Genomic DNA, 22204 nt, shown 5'->3' with positions numbered 1-22204 from the left:
AAATAAAAAAAAAACTGATACTTTAACTTGGCTTCTCTAGAAAGTGAACGACTTATTCAAAGTCTGCTTGGCAGACAAACATACGGCAGAATATACAGTGCAACTAATTTAAAAACTTACAAAATGATAAAATTTATAGTCAATACACAATACTGATCAAGAATTTGAGCAGAGCGTCTGGTGATGTCCAATTTGGAAAGATAAAGAACATAAGAATGTGTTTGAAGAATAACAAGTGCACAAACACAAGGACATATCAACGCATTCAATGCCCTGGTGTCACTCCAATTGTGGGTAGCTGAACTGACTGTACAAATGCTGCACAATGCATCATAGGACTCAAATTGTGGGACCTAGTATCTTAGATCGAATAAATGCTTACACTTGCATGCCAGCTGAAGCTTAAAGGCTGGCACAATGTGGACATTTTAATATGGCTGTTTTACACAGAAGGTATTTCGAACTGTGATTGCATCAAATACCAGTAGAGGTCAGACATGAACTACCTTGTTTACAACACTGCAAACATCAGCAAGCAACTGTGCAATAGCCGTTAGCAAATGCTTTGTGTTGTGTGTTGCTCATTTACTTGTATTTTGAAACAAGAAAAATAGACTAATCCTGGACTTCCGAGGTGTTCCATTACGGCCCTCATGACATCAGAGGGGATCAGCAAACCCTATAACCATGCACCACATTATGCTTTTGCAGAAACACTGAAAGTAAGTGTAGGCTGGCTGCTCTGTGAGAGGTACACTGGGCTTATTTTCCTGCATTGCATATCACCCCTCTGGAGGTCTTAATTCTAGTATGTTTAGGCTGACATCTGACTGCCAGTTTACAGTGTCCTCATTCTTCACTATAACAACAGGGAAACAAAAGCTGTCACTGTACTTCAACCACAGTGAAAATCTTCCCCTAATGTGCAAATGAAGTTATTTTCAGTCCTACTTCTATGCTAAGTACTATCTGTAGCATTGTCAAGTATGGGTCATATAAGAATGAATGCCCACAAAAGGTTGAAATCAATATTCTGCATATTTTGTAGTTATTAAACTGCATGAGAAAAGAAAAATAATCTCAATAAACAGCAGAGAACAAACCAAAAGTGGGAAGATGCTGCTGCTTTTCAACAGAAGCAATCTTTTTAAATAAAAAAGAAGAAGTAAACTCTGTTAAAAATAGATGCTGCGGCTTCAGGGCTTTAATTACGGATTGAATCACAATGTCCTTGATATTTGAGGTTCCTATATTAGCATCATATGGAGGATGTCTGATGGCCTACAATCAGACCTTATAAATTGAGTGGACTGAAATCCAAGAGGGCTTAGATTTGTGTAGGTAGCTAGTTAGGCACCGGACAGTTAGGATTAGAATGAAGAAACTGTGGCAATGTGTGTTAAACATGGAGTGTGATCAACTGCTTGTTGAAGTAAAATACTGTGACATATAAGAGAACAACTGCACACAATAAGCTCCATACAGAGACAATAAATGGCAAAATTTTCAATGTTCCTTGTAGGATGCTGGTACTAGAAGATGAACTAAATAAAATGCAATAAGGTATAATTTTAGTTTCCAATGGCTCTGAGCACTATGGGACTTAACATCTGTGTTCTACATGCTTTTCCATCTATCACATTTATTTAAAAAAATTTACACCTCATCTCTAACCTATTGTGAAAATGAATATATTCCCGAAATATTTCCAGAACGAAAAAAAGTCACCCCATGTGTCAACAAAAAAGTCTGGGCATGAAGGAATTAGATACTAAAAACAGATTTTGTCAAGGTGTCTTTTGTGGAATTATTCACAGAATGTATACATGAAATGATTCTACTTATTTGAAACCACAATATAATAGCCTTAATCTGTAAGACCTGTAGGTGCTTTTGTCAGTGACACATGACATTTTTACCAAAAAAACTCACTTAACAGTAGGTTAATTGGGGATAGAAGAAGAAAGATTCAAGGCCATTCATAGCACTACGGGCCATGTGCAGGGTTATACAAACACTCTTCAAAGAAGGCTCGCATATTGCCATCACTTAGAGCAGCCCACTGCACTGCTGAAATATGAATTGTAGACTTACTGAAAGGAGCCACTAACTCGGGCTTTCCAGCTTCCAGATGTTCTTTTATCCTGCACAGAATGCGCCCAACTCTTCAAGAGCCAAGAGAATGTTTTTATCTAGTGGTACTCACAAACCACAATTTTGTTTCCTTACAACTGTTTTCAACAATTTCAGCAACAGAAGCAGAGGTCAGCCTGGTATGTGAATATCACTGCCTTAAGCTTGAAGCTTGCCAGTAGTGCAATAGTTCCAACAATGATATAAACTGCAAATTTGATCCATTTGTCAATCTAGTTCTCTCAGACTTACTTTGAGAATTTATAATAAATGATCTTAGTTAAAAGGAAACTGTGTTCTAATCTTTCATAATAAGTATGGCATAACTTTTCCGGTGTGCCAAAGGAAACTTCACGGTCATTTACTTGACACCAAGACAGAAATTGTGCAGCGTAGCTTTGGAAACTAATTTTATTATGTTGATGTCTACTAGTCTGTTTTCAAATGAATATTTGTTTGTTCCATGTTCAAGATTGAACTGGTTAATACAAGTCACAAAGTACAATTATTTCACAAAATGTTACATTTTCTGCTGTAAGATATTGTTTGCATTCAGGGCTAGAACATGTGGACTATTGTCTCACTAAAATCACTTGATAGTTGACAATTCATGCACTGGAGCTGCCTTCACCCAATCAGAGTGCTCAACGTCATTTCTGAACTATTAGCCATTGCCTCAGTAAATGGCCAATTCACTTCCATTGTTTGATTAGTGCTGTGAATGAAACATACACATTTTGTTACCATCACTGTGCAAGTCTTTTTGGTGTGGTTGTTATGTAAGAAGAAATGCAAAAGTTAAGAGGCAGACCTAGGATTTGGGATGCAAAAAGATCAGGAAGAAAAAAAAAGCAGAGCTAGGAATTGCATTTAAAGGATACGCACAACTCTTGTGCAAGGTGCAGGAATTCTTTGAGAAGGAGGTGGAAAGTGAGGGTCCTCTCTTACTGGTTTCGAAAGAAATCGCATGAATTGTAGCCATGATAAGGTTAGCAAATGGACCATACTTCATATCGGTACAGAGAAATTTAATGAGGAAAGAAGTGAAACAAGACCCTCCTGTCTTCATATGCCGGGCAAGAACAGAAGTATTCAGGAATGCCTAACAAACTTAGATCCTTTCACACAAGAAGCAATTCGGCACCACCTACTCTATTAGCACAACAGAGATCAGTCTACATTAGGCATGTTTTGTAAGACATTGTGCAATGCCAAAATTTTGAAGGCAGCAAATTGTTGTTGCGGCTGGTTTTGGAGAGTTTCTGCTTTAAATACAAAAGTATTTCAGGCTGTATAATGTTGATGGAATGAGAATACACATTCGCTTGACAATGCAGAGTTTTACTTGAAATAAAAGAAATTAATTTTGAGCACATTGTTTGGGCCGATGAAACATGGGTGAATTCAGTTCATACTGTCACAAAAGGTTGGAATGACTACAGAAGAGAAGGTATGGCACTCCCCACAGAAAAGTTGGTAGAATTATTGTTTTGCATGCTGTTACCTAACATGGCTTTGACCCTGGCTGTCAACTGACTTTCAGATTGAAGGTAACACCTGAGTGTCATGAGAAATGATTTGTGAAACATTTTTAAATTATTTTCAAACTACGTTGTTACCAAGTTTACAAAATCTAACAAATTATTCTCGACAGTTTTAAAGGATAAGACTCCAACCCCGTCTTCTCGAAAGGAAGATACCATTCAGTGGCTGTGACAACAAAGAATTAGTGTGGATAACACACTGAAAAATGCTGACTTGTTGGAGCCATTTACACTTCATAAGCCACAATTCCCAATGTACATTATCAACGAGATAGCTTACAAATACAGTCAGAAGACTACCACCTTATCACTGTCACTTTAATGCAATTTTATTTGGGCGCAAGTGAAATGATATGTTGCTCGCGAAAATAAAAAGTTTACTTTGAGTAACAGTAACAAACTCACTATTCAGGGCCTGGAAAATGTCAATTGATGAAGAATCGAATAATGAAAGCCTTCTCATAAGTAGTATTATGAAACTTATTATTGCTTCCAGCTGTTCATTCATTTTGGAAAGTCCCAATGACTCTGAAATGAGTGGTATCTACCCTCTTTCAGACAATGCAGCAGCCTGCAGCTAGCAGTCGATGTAAAGAAAAAAAGAAGAGTATCCTTACTTTGAAACAGTACATTTTATTTCTACATGCTGTACCTGTGTTGCCTATAACATGTAATGCATCAGCTCCTCAAGCTACTGTGAGGAGTTTCATATAATTAATGAAAGTGAGAAATTACAGTTCGCTTTTAGCAATTATTTCTGTCTGCAGTTTGTTCTTAGAAGTTAGCTTTGGTCGCTGTGAACAAAGTGAGCATGATGAAAAATTCTGCTGCAAGCTTTTGACTTGTGTTTCCTTGGCTAAATTGCACATCATGGGATTGTAGTTAGGTTACCAGTTATCAGCAGAGAGTGTCTTTTTGCCATCATACCTCACAGCGACTGCATCTAACACTGCTTCACATTACACGTAAGTACAGGAGCTCCACACACTTTCAATAATATTGTCAATCCATCGACAGACTGCCTGCCTGAGGGCACATAATGACGTACTGACAATACCAGTTGACGTACTGACAATACCAGAAATATTGATGAACACCACTGACGGTCCAAAAAATATTCTCAATACTGTCATTAAGTACTGATGGTGTGAAGCTCAGCATTGATGGTTGGACAATATGTGCAATTCAGATGTTGCAGAGCTTCATGAACCAGCCACACAGTGTTAGTGTGAAACGTTTATGTTTTCAGTTAGCCTTTGAGCATAACGTCTCTCAGATTCAATGTTTTAAGTATTCTTAACACAAAACAGTTTTAATGTGACTACGTAGTAATAGACTTATTTACCCAAACTCATTGACTGTGATTGCGTCTCTGAATAGTGAATTTGGCTACTCTGTTTAATATCACATCAACATTAATAATTTTCCGTAAGCTGCAGGCTTCATTTAAAAATAGTTTATGACATCTTATTTCTGCAGTTATGCTTTTGGTCAGTAAATTAACACACGATAAGTCACTTCTTATTTCAGTCAGACTTGGACTTATGACCTCTATTTCGCTGTTTTCTGATTACCAGCTACGTCTAAAATAACTGCAGCACATGCTTTCTTTTGGGTTTCGACATATTATCCTTGCAAAATCAGATTGCCAACACACAATATTATTGATGTGTGAGGTTCACTTAAATACATCAAAGGCATGATAAACTAGTGTTGTCAATAAATACTGAAAGTGTACAGGCCCCTTAACAGCACTTGTAAAGTGACCTGCCATCTGTCACCTATAACTGAAAAGTAGCCAGTGTACCAACACTTTAGTGGCAAGTGACAGATACCTAACATCAATTTTAACTGGACTCTAGGCAAAACAGTGTCTTATTATTCAGTTAACCCAATTTCCTGCAACTTTGGTATCATTATTATGCTTCTGGTGATGCTTCTGTTGAGTTACAATGAGCTAGAATTGTTTAAGTGTTTCGTGTTACACTGGAAACTTTAAACCATTCATTATTCTTTTGTTGGGGTTACATTCTGATAACTATTTTTAGACAAAGATACTTTAACATTGATTGCTGTTATGTGAGTGGTTAAGAGGCACTGTCCAGGCTGCACACTATAATTAATTGATAGGATACAATTAACTGCTTGTACTAGTGTCTAATCCTGAACTAAATCCTCTGAATCATGAACAGTGCACAGCTGTCTCCAGGAATAGCCTAATGCCTTAGTCTTTACACTGGTCTGTGCTTATTTGAATCACCACAGAAGTAAAACAATATCTGATAATGAATGAGATTTTCACTCTGCAGCGGAGTGTGCACTGATATGAAACTTCCTGGCAGATTAAACTGTGTGCCCGACCGAGACTCGAACTCGAGACCTTTGCCTTTCGCGGGCAAGTGCTCTACCATCTGAGCTACCGAAGCACGACACACGCCCGGTACTCACAGCTTTACTTCTGCCAGTATCTCGTCTCCTACCTTCCAAACCTTACAGAAGCTCTCCTGCGAACCTTGCAGAACTAGCACTCCTGACACAAAGGATACTGCGGAGACATGGCTTAGCCACAGCCTGGGGGATGTTTCCACAGTAGCCTTTCTTTCAGGAGTGCTAGTTCTACAAGGTTCGCAGGAGAGCTTCTGTAAAGTTTGGAAGGTGGGAGACGAGATACTGGCAGAAGTAAAGCTGTGAGTACCAGGCGTGAGTCGTGCTTCAGTAGCTCAGATGGTAGAGCACTTGCCCGTGAAAGGCAAAGGTCCCGAGTTCGAATCTCGGTCGGGCACACAGTTTTAATCTGCCAGGAAGTTTAATATCTGATAATGTCTAACTTTTTATCTTAGTAATACTTGAAAAAAAAAAAAGCATAGATTGGATGGGATAACAATGCAGGCTACAAGACTACAATCAATATGGCATCTATAGTCAAGTCGCCGAAGGAAAAGTAGGAGAAAAACAATTGTGTTGTCCCAATTTTTTTATTTTTATTTTTTTATTTTATATTGGAAGGAGGATGTGTAACCAACAACATACAAATCCCTACCGGTGGTGTGTGAGTGTGGAGATGGGGAAAGAGGTCAGCATTTAAAGGTAACTTTATTTTCCTTTTTTTAATAGCTAAAACTGTGGCTTCTAGTGAAAATATTCCCAGTACATCATTGACCTACATTAAATTTTCTGTTCTTCTTTTCTCTAGGACTAACAGTTTCCATGTAGCAGGTTATGGTAAAATCACACATTATCGGTTTTGGTTTTGTTTTGCTTTATGGTGAAAAAACAACTGGGTTCACACACGTCCAAGTCAAAACTATAGAACACGAACACAGAGAGGAGTTAAAAAACGACTATACGTCAGTCCCAACTGACACAAGAGAAGACAGCTAAAAACACAGTCATGGAGAAAGGGCTAAAAAAGACACCGTACAGAAATGGAAATCCAAAACTAAAAATTAAATGACGTTCGCCATACTGCTGTGGCAGATACAATGTAAAACATGGTTGACAGCCCGCGCTTCATTTGCTGAAATGGCTGACAACTCAGACAGCAAACCCAAGCGGGAACGTAAAAAGTTAAAAAATGGGCAGTCCGTCAGGAAGTGGCAGACAGTTAAAACTTGAGCACAATGTGTACAAAGTGGTGGGGTAGTGACAATTATCAAATGACAATGGCTAAAAAGACAGTGTCCAATACGAAGCCTAGTTAAAATGACCTCCTCCCGGCGGGAGGGCCAAGAGGGGTTCGTCCAAGCCACTGGGAGAGGCTTAATAAGACAGAGGTTATTCCGGTGAAGGGAGGACCATTGGCGATGCTAAAGGGACACAACTTCCTGACAGACAGCAACTAGGAGATCATCGGAGGGAATACAGGAACTTAGAGGCTGAGGTACAAGGACTGCCGCATTGGCAGCAGCATCAGCAGCCTCGTTTCCTGGCAGACCGACATGACCAGGAACCCACAGGTTTCACACTGGCTCCACCAAGAGTGAGCAAGTGACAGTTTTTCTGGATCCACTGCACAGATGGATGGGCAGTGTAAAGTGCACATAGACTCTGAAGGGCACTGAGTGAGTCTGAGCAGAGGACACAATTGAAAAGGCTGTGTCGCCGGATGTACTCCATGGCCTGATACAGGGCGAAGAGCTCGGCTGTAGATAATGAGCAGTGTGCCGGTAGCCTATATCGAAAGACATGGGTGCCAATGATGAAGGCACACCTGACCCCACGGTCAGTCCAAGTGTATACAAAGATACTATTGCGAAGTTCCATGTGCGAAGTTCGTGAAACTGAAAGCAATAGACAGAGGCTCAAGTAGGGCCCTTAGGAAGTGAATAAAGGCCAAAGTTAACATGGCTTGCTTCACGAAGCCAAGGTGGTAAAGGGTTTATATGCACCGGGAAAGTTGCAGGTGTGAAGTTAAGCCGCTGTAGCAAGTGCTGAAAGCGGACTCCAGGAGGTAACAGACAAGATGGATGCACCCCATACTGGCATCAAAGGAATCATCGAGGAAGGAGGCATAGGATAGGCGGCCCACATGGCAGACAAACGGCATGCGTACCTGCTGAGGAGGAAGTCACAGTGGTAGGATAGTGGTAGTTCAGCAGCTTCAGCATACAGACTCTCAACTGGGGTAGTGTAAAAGGTGCCCATGCCCAAACGGATGCCACAATGGTGGATAGTGTTGAAATGACAGAGGGATGGACCTGCAGACGCATAAACAAAGCACATATAGTTGAGTTTCGAACAGACAAGAGACCGGTACAAACGTAGGAGGGTGGTTGAATTGGCACCCTAGGAAGTACCACTGAGGGGCACCCCAGGAAGTACCATTGACGAAATGTAGGACATTGAGGAACCACATACAGTGGCTGCCAGGTAATACACATGGTAGGACCAAGAGAGTTTCTTATCATCAAGCATGAGCCCCAGGAATTTCATAGTTTCAACGAATGGAAACGCAATACGCCCAAGGTGTAAAGATGGTGGGAGAAACCAACTGTGTCGCCAGAAATTCATACAGACAGTTTTGTCAGGAGAAAAACGAAAGCCATTGTCGATGCTCCAGGAGTAAAGATGATCAAGAAATCGCTGAAGATACCACTCACTCAGACAGGTCCATAGAGAACTGCAATATATGGCAAAATCATCAACAAAAAGGGAGCCGAAGATGCCTGGCAGTAGACAGACCATTATAGGGTTAATGGCGATAGCAAAGAGGATGACACTCACAATGAAACCCTGAGGCACACCGTTTTCCTGGATTAAGGTGTCCAACAAAGCACAACCCACACGCACCTTGAAAACTTGGTCTTTTAAAAATGCCTGAAGGAAACCGGGTAAGTGGCCACGGAAGCCTCACGTGTAAAGAGTAGGGAGAATACCAGTTCTCCAACAGGTGACAAAGGCCTTCTCCAAATCCATAAACACGGCCACAGTCTGATTTCCACAGAAAACCTTTCATGACATGGGTGGATAAAGTAATGAGATGGTCAACTGCAGAATGCCGCGCTCAAAATCCACACTGTGATTTCGTCAGTAAATGGCGAGACTCTAGCCACCATTGCAGCTGAGCAAGAATCATATGTTCCATCACCTTACAAACACAGCTGGTAACAGAGATAGGGTGGTAGCTAGAAGAAAAGTTTTTGTCCTTACCAGGCTTAGGTACGGGTATGACGATAGCTTCACACCAGCGTCCGGGAAATGTGCCCTCTGCCCAAATGCTGTTGTACGTGGTAAGCAGAAAGTGCTTGCCCCCAAGAGAAATGTGCTGCAACATCTGAATGTAGATGGCATCTGACCCTGGAGCAGAGGATCGGGATGAACTGAGAGCATGATCTAGTAGAGTCCTGCATGACCAAGTAAGCGAGCACAAAATACGAGATGGGGCGAGCACACCCTAACTGGATAGGCTGCCCGCACTAGTTCTAGTTACCGAGCATAGAAGTCATGACGTAGCACGTAACTTCAAACACATTACACGTGTCATTATCCATGTGAGACTGCAGCCAGTACGGGCTTCTCATTTGTGGTGTGTCTCTCTCTGTAATCATGCAGTGCGAGGAAGCCAGTGCAGTAAGACGTAAGATTGAAACCAACATTTACACATTGAAGAAACGGGAAGGCCTAAAAAGCCAAGTACGGAGTACATTTTTGTTGACTGTAGACGAAAACAGTGCATCTACTGGGTACGTATCGTGCATAAACTACTTCACATTATTGTTTTTCCAGTCGGGAACCACTCATTTAAAGAAACACAGTTGCAAGAAACCTCACAAAGATACAGCTCCTTCAGTGATACAGGCAGTAATAAAAAATAGTATTACAGCAAAGTGTGTTTCAATGTGTGCTGAAGATATGAGACCTTTTAATGCTATTCCTGGTGGAGGTTTCAGACAACTAGGCCAAGAATTAATACATCTAGGTGCGCATTATGGAGAAGTTAACGTGGCAGATGTCATGCCACATCCCTCTACTATAAGCAGACATGTCAAAGAACGAGCTGATGCAATACGAAACAGCATAATGCCTTCTGTTATTGCGGAAGTTATTAATAAAACATGTGCTACGACAGTTGATATGTGGACTGATTCGCATAATCAGGTGCACTATTTGACGCTTACAACACATTTCATTGACACAGATTGGTCTCTTCTGAACAATGTTTTATTTATAACAAAATTTCTGGACGTTAAGAAGATGGTAGTAAATATTATAAAAGAAAGTGCTCTATGAATTTAGCTGTGTTATGTACTCGTTCTAGGAAACGCTACTTTTGTATTATGAGAGAAAGACAGAGAGAGAGAGAGAGAGAGAGAGAGAGAGAGAGAGAGAGAGAGAGGCATTGGATTTGTAGAGTACAGTGCAGCGAGCTGGGGCGAGGCGAGTTGAGACGTTAGCGGTGATCGGTCATGCTCGGTTATTCGCGTGTCCAGAATCCGGACAACAGACATGGGGCGAGTACGTGACCGAGCCGAGTCGTGTGGGGCCGGACACGAGCGGCTTGGTCCCCCCCGTCAACAGGCGAGCCGTGACCGGTCAAACATTGAGCGTTGCAGCACTCTATGATCTAGCTCCCTCATAGTAACAGCGGCATTGTAGCACTCATGATTCGTGGAAGAGAAGGGTATTGCCTAAGCCTCCTCTGCTCGTTTCTGATGGAGGAAGGCAGGGTGATAGTAGGAAGGGCTCAAAACTTCTGCAAAATGGTGGCCCAAGGTGTTGGAGATAGCAATAAGGTCCACGATAACATCATCTGCTACTGCCAGGCTGGAAATTGGGGAATTGATCTTGGTCCCAGAGAGCCATCTGAGGTTGTCCCATACAACAGAAGAAGTGGTGGAACTGTTAAAAGACCTAGTGAATGAAATCCAGCTAGCTCTTTTGCTATCCCGAAGAACGCAATGACACTTTGCACGCATCTGTTTATAATTAATGCAGTTTGCCATCGTAGAATGATGGTTAAAAATGTGGAGAGCACATCTCCGTGTTCAAATTGCGTTGCGGCATGACTCAGTCCACCAAGGGACTGGGAGACGGCGTGGTGAATAGGAAGTGCGAAGAATGGAACATTCCACAGCGGTAAGGATAACGTTTGTGAGATATTACACCTGGTCATCACAACTGGTTAAATCCTGTTCAAAGGTCACCAGGGACGATTAAAGCTGCCAGTCAGCCTTAGTAAGCTGCCACTTGGGTGTGCAAGCAGATGGGGTAGGAGTCAGCACACAGGAAATGCTTGCTTGAATAGGTGTCAGAAAGAACGAACCACTCAAGATGATGGGCAAGCTGGGCAGTAGAGAAGGATAGGTTCAAATGGGAATAGGTGTGCGAGGATTCGGAAAGGAAGGTGGGTGCTCCAGTGTTAAGGCAGAAGAGGTTAAGTTGGTTGAGAAGGTCAGCCAAGAAGACACCTCTCTGACAGGTCCTGGGAGAACCCCAAAGGGGATGATGCACATTAAAGTCACCGAGTTGCAAAAATGGGGGAGGTAGCTGCCCAATAAGATGAAGGAAGTCTGCCCTGGCGACATCAAATGATGTAGAGAGATAAATGGTACAGAGGGAAAAAAGCCAGGCAGGGAAGGAAAAGGCGCACTGCAATAGCTTGAAGATGGGTAGTCGGGGAGATGGGTTGACTAAGAATGTCGTCCCGTATGAGCAGCATGACACCCCCATGAGATGGAATGCCAACCTCAGGTGGAAGATAAAAATGAATCAATAAGAAATGTGGAAGCTCAAAGTGGTCGTGAGGGCGCAATTTCGTTTTCTGAAGGCAGAGTACAAAGGGAGGGAGGGACCTCCATTGGAGGAGAGTCATGATGGCTGCTGAGTAACAGTCTGTGAAGAGTTGCATTACAGGGCACAGAAGCAGGAGGATCCTGCTCCATGGGGTCCACAGAAGCATTGGCCTGCTTGTGTGGTCGGTATGTGGAGTCCAACATTGAAAAACGGTTGGAGGTGCACACTGGCAACACGGAGGCCGGCTGGGGTAAGGTATCACATGGTGACACGGTCAAAGAGGATCTTCGCGTTGGCGAAGGAGAAGATTGTTTGCCTTTGGTGGACTTGTTCGAGCCTTTCCGGTTAGAGGAAGACTCAGGTGTTGTTTGGTTGAAGGGACAGATGAAGTCTCCACAGGAGTACTCCTTCTGTCCTTTCCGGCCTACCGGTTGTGTAGCTGGTGGCTTCGTCCCTTGTGGTGAGAGTTTCATGGCTTGTTGCACAGCTGGATGGGGGAGACTGCAATGCTACCTTGACACTGGGTGATTTCACAACCTCAGAGCTGGAGGTCGCATGCCTACATGGCCGTGCCATTCACGAAGTGAAGGCTAACAAGAATAGAACTATAGGTGCTAGGTGGGAGAACGCAGGGTTTGTGACTAGCCACTAACTTGCGAGCGACTGGGTAAGGCACTTCTTCCGTTACCTGGATCACTTGGACAGCCTGCTCACCAAGACACACGGGACAATCCTGAGAGGAGGCGGCATGGCCACCATTGCAGTTGATACAACGGAGAGAAGGAGGCAAACATCACCCTCGTGCACATCCCTACCACAGGTTACATATTTGGCCGGGTGTCAACTAGATGTTCTAGTGTGGTTGAAACAATGACACTGATAGCAGTGCATCAGGTTCAGAATGTATGGTCGGACTGTGATAATTTCATAGCCTGCTTTGCTCTTGGACAGAAGCACCACTCTATGAAAGGTGAGGAAAAGAGTACAGGTGGGCACTAAGAATGAATCTAGCTTTTTGATTACACAATGGACAGCAATAACACCCTGATCAGAGAGGTAAGATTGTATTTTGAGCAACCTGGTGTAAATGACGCCACGGGAAGAATTCAAAGTTCTTTGGGCCTCAACACGAACAGGGTAGTTGTGGAGAAGCGAGGCAGCAAGCAGTTGTTGTGCTTGACAAAGTGCCATTCCGTAAACTAATGCAGGATTTCACAGGGGCAGCAATTGCATGAACACCTTTCTGAATAATAAACGGATTTAACGTGGTGAAGGACTGTCTTACTGTCTTCAGTGTGTGAGACCATGAGGAACCCTTGTGCAGCAGGAAGGGTCTTTGAATCATTAACTTCATTACGTTTAGACATTGATTGTGAAGTTGATTGACTCATTGCGAGAAAATCCCCATGATTGCCAGCATCTCTGATGGCGTGCTCCTTCCAACTGGGGGGGGGGGGGGGGGGGGGGAGGAAGGGGGGGTCCTTCATAAGGCCTTAGGTGGGTTCACACCTCCCGAACACCTGACACGGGGACCAGTCGGCAATTTGGGAAGGTTGCAGCTCAGGCAATCATCCCTCCCTGGGCCTGGCCTGTACCAGTGGGTACATGCAAACACTACCTGTCGACCCGGAGCTGGGAATTACGAGTTACCCAGTCACCTCTTACGCATCAGATGTGTGAGCCAGCCCTTAGGTGCACACAGGGAGGAAGAAGAAAAAGAGGAACCTCAGACACCAGAAGCGGAGGAACGAGAGGAGAAGGGAACAAAGAAAGGAAAAGGGAGTGAAAAATAAAGCTGAGACTGTTTTTGTGTCTGAGACAGGCAATGCAGAACATTCCCAATAACACCCCAGACATGTTCCCCAAAGGAGGGGAAAAAGAATAGCAAGAGACGACACATGCCGCACAGAACAGAAAAAATGCTGCAAGGGCTGGGGCCCCGTGGTAGCCAAGCACAAACCCGTCAAAAGTGACGAGCTCTCTGAGGGGAAAGTTAAACATTATTGAAAATAGTGTTTTAGTGTTATAAAATTACTACTTGCTTTTAAATGAAGTTGGCAAGAAGATACGTTAGATGTGTGTGCCACATTTAAGTACAGTAGAGGAGGGGTGGGTGCAGGACAGAAGTGCGGGGGATGGTACAGTGCCGAATTGTGGTCATGCTATCTCCTCCTTCATACGTCTGCTGAAGAGCAAACAGACGATTTCTCACTATCACCCCTTTATGTCACAAATACAACTGTGTGGTGCCTCACAGTGTACCAAGTCTCCGCAGTGCACCTTATGAATCACTGGTGACACGGTGCGGAAATACTCCCAGTGATATTTATTTTTCAAAAAATGTTTTAACACTAAATGGAATATGGGTAAGAGTTACTAAAAATACTATTATAAGAAATGCATACGCATATGCACATGCACAGAATGTAGGTAAATCTCTGTACATTATTCTACACTGCTAGAGGGGAAATTGATTCTTAGCCATCCTGTGCAGCAGCTGTAACGATCTGCCGAGAACACCTGCTTCCTGTGAAGGGAGCTGCTCATTTTTCAGTTTAGAAATGGACTACACCACACCTTCCCAGCATTTGCTGTCCAGTTCTCTTGTGTGAATAGACAAAATAACTTCACTGAGATTATGTTTACTTAGTGGAGTTATTTTCTGTTTATTAAATGAGTAATTATTTGCATTTGTTAAGTGAGCTTGCATATAGAACACATTCCTATGAACAATGGCAGGGAAGAGTGTAGTTTGCAAGAGTGAAGTTGTCAGCAATCTTTTTAACATTCCTGGGAACAGGATTGGACCAGTAAATGTGGCACCTTACTGCCATCATTGACAGTGCATTGTAAGGTCATGTAACTATGTTGTCACTTCGTGATTAATTACTGAATGATCTGAAAGTTACTGCACTTTCCTCATCATTGTCTTACTGGTACACAGCAAAAACCTCTCAATTCAGGAACTACTAGTACAAGTAGGCTGCACTGGGTGGATCCACTTACCACACATCCAAATATACCTTCCACAGTAGGTTTGGATATGACTGATTGAGACTGATCATGTTCAGATCTAGAGCAATAATGCATTGCTTGACTTCTACCGAAATATACAAAGTTCTGTGACAGCTAGATGGCCTAGTTTTTTTGCAGAGGGAGGCAATTTAAGCTTCTGAGCGTCTTCAGGTGTTGGGAGAGCTGACGCTTGACATCCTCCTCATGTGAAAAATATTCCAGCGAGTGACAGTGGAGACAATGAAACTGACATTGTTGAATACATACTGAAGCCAGTTACACATGTGACAGGCTCTTCAGTGCATACACATTTGATAGATGCAGCTGTTAACTTTTTTGCATATAGGCTCACTTAACAACTACAAATAAGTAACGCCTTAATAAACTGAAATAACACCACTACATACACACAATCCCAATGAAGATGTTTGGGGTGCTGTCTTTCACCGAAACTAAAACTGAGCCAGTGGGACTCACTTCACGTGTTCTGGGGAAACACGTTTTGTTCGGTATCAGGAGGCAACAACACAAAAGGGTAGGGGTCTATTAATTGCTGGCAGTTTAAACTTACAGCAAATTATGGTACCCCTCAGGGCCACAGCAGCAAGGGACAGGAAAGGACACCAGGTGCATTCAGTATATGTCTGGAGACCTCATTCAACATGTTGAAGAGGCTATTCCGACAGCCATTGAGGAAATAGGGTGCTTCCAACTGCAGACTGTGGAGCATGTTTCAACAAATGATGCCTGTTGTCTGGACTCCGAGGTCACTCTTGGGTCATTACAGCAACTGGCAGAGAAGGTTGAGTATACCAGCCTTGCATGTAGAATTTCAACAAAACTCAGAATTTGCAGCATTGTCCCCAGAACTGATCATAGCCCTTTGGTTCTGAGTCGGATGGAAGGACTGAACCAGATACTTTGAAAGTTCTGTAACAAGTTAGGCTGCAATTTCCTGGACTTTCACCATAGGGTTGAGAACTGTAGGAACTCTCTAAATAGGTCAGGTGTGCACTACACATTGGAGGCCGCCACTCAGGTAGCTGACTGAGTGTGAGGTGCACACAAGGATTTTTTTTTTCTTTCTTTTTAGTTCAGGCGACTCTACGTCCAGTCCAGATAACAATAGGTGTAGGAAACACAGAAGTATCAGTGCATGATCTCACCCACAGGTGAAAGTATTAAAATCCTAATGGTAACCTGCCGAAGCATTTGCAAGAAAGTGTCAGAGTTTGAAGTGCTCATGAAAAGCAGTGAAGCTAACATAATACTAGAAACTGTACATCAAAAGGACAGGCAAATGGGAAGTGGAGGTGGTGTATTTGTTGCAGTAGATAAAGAACTCAAATCCTCCAAGCTAGAAATTGAAGCTGCATATGAGATTGGGCAAGTCTCAGTATCAGGGGTGGGCACAAAATGATCACTGGATCCTTCTATCCCACAAACACATCTCCTGATGTAACCGAAAACTTTAGAGAAAACCTCATTTCACTTGTACGTAAGTTCACCAGTCATACTGCAATCATCAGTGGTGACTTTAATCGTCCAAATATTAACTGGGAAAATAACGTGTTGTTAGTAGTGGGTATGATAAGACATCATGTGCAACATTACCGAATTCCTTCTCTGAACACTACCTAGAACAGATAGCTCGAACCCCATTCGTGATGGCAGTATATTGGATCTAATGGCAACAAACAGACCTGATCTCTCTGAGGAAGTCCACACCGAAACTGGCATCAGTAATTATGACACAGCTGTGACAACAATGATTACCAAAGTACAAAGGACAACTAAAACAAACAGAAACGTGTGTTCAGTAAACTAGATAAAAAAATTAGCAGTGTCATGTCTCAATGAGGAACCTGTAACTTTCTGCACAGGGCAGGAGCATGTAGAGGAACTCCAGCTCAAGTTTAAAAGAATAGTTGACCATGGACTGGATAGACCCACTAGTACCCAGTAGAACAGATCATAATGGGAGGGAACCTCTGTGGTCACTGTAAAGAAACTTCTAAAGAAACAGTGATTACTGCACAATACATGTAAAAGGAAGTGTAGGGTTATAGACAGAGAGATGCTGAATAAAACACATCTGGCTGTCAATAGAGCCTTCAATAACTACTGTAGCAGAATACTGTCGAGTGATCTTTTACGGAACCCAAAGAAATTTTGGTCGTAAGTATAGGCTGTTAGTGACACTAAAATTAGTATCCAGTTCTTATCAAATGAGACAGGAAATGAAATTGTGGGTAGCAAAGCAAAAGTTGAAATGCACAACTCCATTTTCAAATTTTCCTTTACAAAGGAAAACCCAGGAGAATTGCCCCAATTTCATCCTCACACTGAATCTGTGGCTGAGTTAGCCCCTCTTCTAACTATAATCTATTGTAGATCCCTCGAGCAAAAAACTGTGCCCAGTAGTTGGAAGAAAGGATAGCTCACCAGTCTAAAAGAATTGTAGTAGAAGCGATTCACAAAACTACCGTCCAATGTCCCTGATGTCGATTTGTTGTAGAATCTTGGAACACATTCTGAGCTCAAACATAATGAGCTATCTCGAACAGAATGACCTCCTCCATGCCACCCAGCATAGATTCCAAAAATACTGAGCATGTAAAACCTAACTCTCAGTTTTCTAACATGACATATGGAAAGCTTTTGATCAAGGCTGTCAGGTAGATGCAGCATTTCTTGATTTTCAAAAAGCATTTGACTCAGTACTACACCTATGTTTATTGTCAAAAGTACAATCATATGGGGCATCAAGTGAAATTTGTGACTGGATTGAGGACTTTTTGATATGGAGGACACAGCGTGATATCTTGGTTGTAGAGTCATCATCAGATGTAACTTCATGTGTGCCCCAGGGAAGTGTGTTGGGACCCTTTCTTTTCATGTTATTTCTTAATGACCTCTTGGACAATAGTAACAACAGTAACTTCAGACTTTCTGGAAGTGATATAGTTATCTACAATGAAGTACCCTCTAAAAGTAGCAGCATAAATATTCAATCAGATCTTGATAAGATTTCAAAGTGGTGCAGAGATGGCAACTTGCTCTAAATGTTCAGAGACACAAAACTTTGCAACTTACTAAACGAAAAAACGTAGTATCCTATGACTACAATATCAATGAGTAACTGTTGGAATCTGCCAATTTATACAAATACCTGGTGTAATACTTTGTAGGAATACGAAATGGAATGATCACATAGGTTCAGTCACGGATAAAGCAGGTGGTAGACATTGGTTTATTGGTAGAACACTGGGGAAGTACAATCAGTCTGCACACGAGACTGCTTACAAATCACTCATATGACATTTTCTAGAATATTGCTCAAGTGTGTGGGACACCTACCAAAGAGGACTAACACAGGATCTTTGACGTATACAGAGAAGGGCAGCGCAAATCGTAACAGGGGATCATGGAGACTAGAAAGTGCTTTACGGCCAGAGCGTTACCAGAATTTTGCAGACCTGAGGGTTGTTCACATTTGTATGACAATAAGAAAGTACTGTAATACTTTGCCAGTAGGTGCCATGGACAAGAGGAGACATTTAAGCTGCAACCGGTGCACGAGATACTCCAAGATCTCAAAGAAAGACTGCTTCTGAAGCGTCTGGCTTGCTTGGAAAGGGTTGCCCTGCATAAAGTCTAACAGACAACAAGAGAAATACCAATAGGACCATTCCATACCAAGTGGTCCATGAAAAAAATAATTGGTTGCTTGGCCATCTCTGAAAAACTGATATTTGCTGGGTGAATTCCCTAATGTTTTGTGGGCTGGAATACATTTTGATAATTTTTCCATTGTTTACCATATAGAAACAGTGGCCAATTTTGTTTCAGGTCACAGGGGTTTCTTAGATTTACAAGAATCTGCAGTTTTTTTTTTTTAATTATTCAGTAATGGGTTGCCCTTAAACCATTCAAATAAGCACTTAATTCAGTACACGCTGCACTACAAATTATAGCAATTGTCACTAGCTGAATGCATTCATTAAGATATTTTTAACAGCTCATAATTATTAGTTGCAAATTAATTTTTTTAAACAGTATTTTTCCAAGAAAGGAGTAATTTCTCAGCCTTAATATTTTTGTGCTATTACACGACACAGTACAGTTACTTTTTATGGAGTATCAATGATGAGGAGCTTCCACTAAAAAATGCACTATTTTAAAAACCAGAGTTTTTGAATGTTTTTCCATTCTTTGGTGTGCAGTATCTTTGTTAAGGAACCAGACAAAAACATAATTTTACACCCTGAATAGCCCTTTACGATATCGAACTTCAGTATAAATTTGAACTTTGAGATTCAATGGGAAGTTACGGAAAAAAAAAGAGAATTACAAATATGAGTCAAAAATATGTTTCTTAATATCTAGAATAATGAAATAAAATGTATCAATTATTTAATTTGAACATAAAAAAACACATGAAATTAAAGTAATGAATGATTATTGTTGAAACAATATTCTACAGAAAGTTTTAGCAAGCCAGCAAACAGCATTTATAAAATGAATGAAATTTTCACTCTACAGCGGAGTGTGCACTAATATGAAACTTCCTGGCAGATTAAAACTGTCTGCCAGACCGAGACTCGAATTTGGGACCTATGCCTTTCGCGGGAGAGCATCTGTGAAGTTTGGAAGGTAGGAGGCGAGGTACTGGTGGAATTAAAGCTGTGAGGATGGGGTGTGAGTCGTGCTTGGATAGCTCAGTTGGTAGAGCACTTGCCTGCCAAAGGCATAGGTCCCGAATTCAAGTCTCGGTCCGGCACACAGTTTTAATCTGCCAGGAAGTTTCAGCATCTATAAGTCTGTACAGGCTAATGGGCAAGCCTTTCCTCTTCCACCAATATCTGTTCACTCACACTCAGTTGACAATGAGCACTTGACATGTGCAGTTTAACAATGGAGTCTCAGTCTTCTGTTGGTGTACTTATTAATGAAGCTTGCCATAAAAAAAAGTGTGTACGGAGCATTTCCTGAACACATTACTTTAAATGAAGATCACAGTGAAGAAAAGAAAGTGTTATTGTACTTATGAGTTGGCTCAAGAGGATAACTCAACTTGAAATTATCATGAATTTAAATACTTAAAGAAATTTCATCACATTTTTGGGCAGTCTTGCTTGAACCTTTTTAATAAACATAAGAAGCCTACAACAAACAATCTGAGAAAAATAATATTTGATCTAAAATAAAAGTCATTTCATCACTACCATACCATGAAACTCACTGTGTTCAACATGTTATTTTAATCTATTTGTCACTAACAAAGAAAGGGATGGTGATAGTTTCAATAAAGAATTTTGTGACTCATCAGAAACTATAAAAAAAGTGGATTCAGTTTGTGAAATCCTATGTGTATTGTCTGCTAGTAAAATTAGAAAACTAAGTGAAGGAAAAAAAAAAAAAAACTTTTGCAATGAATGCAAAACTGAGAAAGCGGCAACCACTATCAAAAAGAATTTGGAAGTTTCATTTCAAAAGAAAAGTCTCACTAAACCAGACAAGTTCTAAAAATTCTCTGACTGAATACAGTGATTTGATAGAAAAGCTAAAACATAATTTCAAACAAGGAGGACAAGTTTAAGATTATCAGTTTACTACCAAACTGTTGGACTCGAGCAAAAGCTATTGATGAATTTAATGTGTCAGAATATTTGGTTAAATTAACAAGGCACTTAGTAAAAGATCAGGGAATTTTACCAGCATTACAAATGAAAAATGCATCTAAATGTCATAGCTGAAAACACAATCAAAAAGGTTATTAGGTTTTATGCAGATGACAGTAACAGCCTTTTGATGCCTGGCAAAAAAGACTGGGTTTCTATGAAAGAAAAAGGTACATAGGTTCAGAGACAAAAGAGGTTAATCTTGTTTAAATTAAATGAACTATTCACTCAATTCAAAAAATAAAATCCTAACATTAAAATTGTAAGGTCGAAATTTTCAAGTTGAGACCAAAACAGTATATGATTGCAGAGGCATCTGGCACCTATAATGTTTGCTTTTGTTTTTATCGCCAGAATGTATAGTTGATGATAGATAGGGTCAGTCTTAGATTTAACCATAATGACCTTTTGGAAGTTCTGGTTTACAATATTGACAGTGAAAATTGTATGATCACGGGAAAATGATAAGACTGCCCAGGCTAGTGTCAGGGGTACAACAAAGCGAGCTACCACAAAAGCTAGTCTGCAGCGGACCTATGAGAACCAGATCTTGACACCGCAAGAACAGGTAAAAGGGATTACCTTTGTTTTTGTAAAATGTGAGGAAATACAAGAACTCTACACCAATGTTTTGGGGCAAATATTCAACAACTGTCAGAAGATAAAAGGCACCTGGTCTTTTCATTGTTTTATACCTCAGTCACACAACTTGCTCAAGTATAAGTTCACATCAACATCCTCTGATAATGAAAGTCATCAATGTGGAAAACTTGTACCACTAACACTTCAAAGTAAGGACATAGTGGCTTGTATTTAAGGTGAACAGTGATTGATTGCCAAAGTCGACAATATTGATTATCAAAACCAATATGTGCACGTTATGTTTTATCACTCACCAGGACCAAGGACCTCTTTTGTAAAAGAGGAAAAGGATCAAGCCAGGATACCTGTTAAAAATGTATTGAAGAAGCTGTCTCCCCTGGAATTTACAACTGCAACTGGGCAAACATTTAACCCAATGCCCAAACTGGGTGAAGAACCTTCTCTGTCGTTCACTGAACAATTTCGTTGTAGTCCAGAGACTGGTTTGATGCAGCTCTCCATGCTACTCCTATCCTGTGCAAGCCTCATCATCTCCGCATAACTACTGCAACCTACATCCCTCTGAATCTGCTTACTGTATTCATCCCTCCAATACTAAATTGATGCCTCAGAATGTGTCCTACCAACCGATCCCTTCTTCTAGTCAAGTTGTGCCACAAACTCCTCTTCTCCCAAATTCTATTGAATACCTCCTCATTAGTTACAAGATCTATCCATCTAATCTCCAACATTATTCTGTAGCACCATGTTTCGAAAGCTTCTATTCTCTTCTTGTTTAAACTATTTATCGTTCATGTTTCACTTCCGTACATGACTACACTCCATACAAATACACTCCTGGAAATTGAAATAAGAACACCGTGAATTCATTGTCCCAGGAAGAGGAAACTTTATTGACACATTCCTGGGGTCAGATACATCATATGATCACACTGACAGAACCACAGGCACATAGACACAGGCAACAGAGCATGCACAATGTCGGCACTAGTA

General features: G+C 41.3%; 1 protein-coding gene across 5 annotated transcripts in view; it reads right to left on the bottom strand.

Annotated features, from left to right (window-relative positions):
- Nucleotides 1–22204, bottom strand: part of LOC126457204 (aurora kinase A-A-like) — a 161430-nt gene that overhangs the window by 56953 nt on the left and 82273 nt on the right. For 2 of the 5 annotated variants that reach the window (XR_007585449.1, XR_007585448.1), the window contains exon 7: nucleotides 2718–2848. The exons of the other annotated variants lie outside the window; for them this stretch is intronic. The gene's annotated coding sequence lies outside the window, so the exon portion shown is untranslated. The remainder of the gene's footprint in view (nucleotides 1–2717; nucleotides 2849–22204) is intronic. 5 annotated transcript variants of the gene reach the window in all.

This window comes from Schistocerca serialis, chromosome 2, assembly GCF_023864345.2.
Source record: "Schistocerca serialis cubense isolate TAMUIC-IGC-003099 chromosome 2, iqSchSeri2.2, whole genome shotgun sequence".
Lineage (NCBI taxonomy): Eukaryota > Metazoa > Arthropoda > Insecta > Orthoptera > Acrididae > Schistocerca > Schistocerca serialis.
This window is presented reverse-complemented; position numbering and strand designations above follow the sequence as displayed.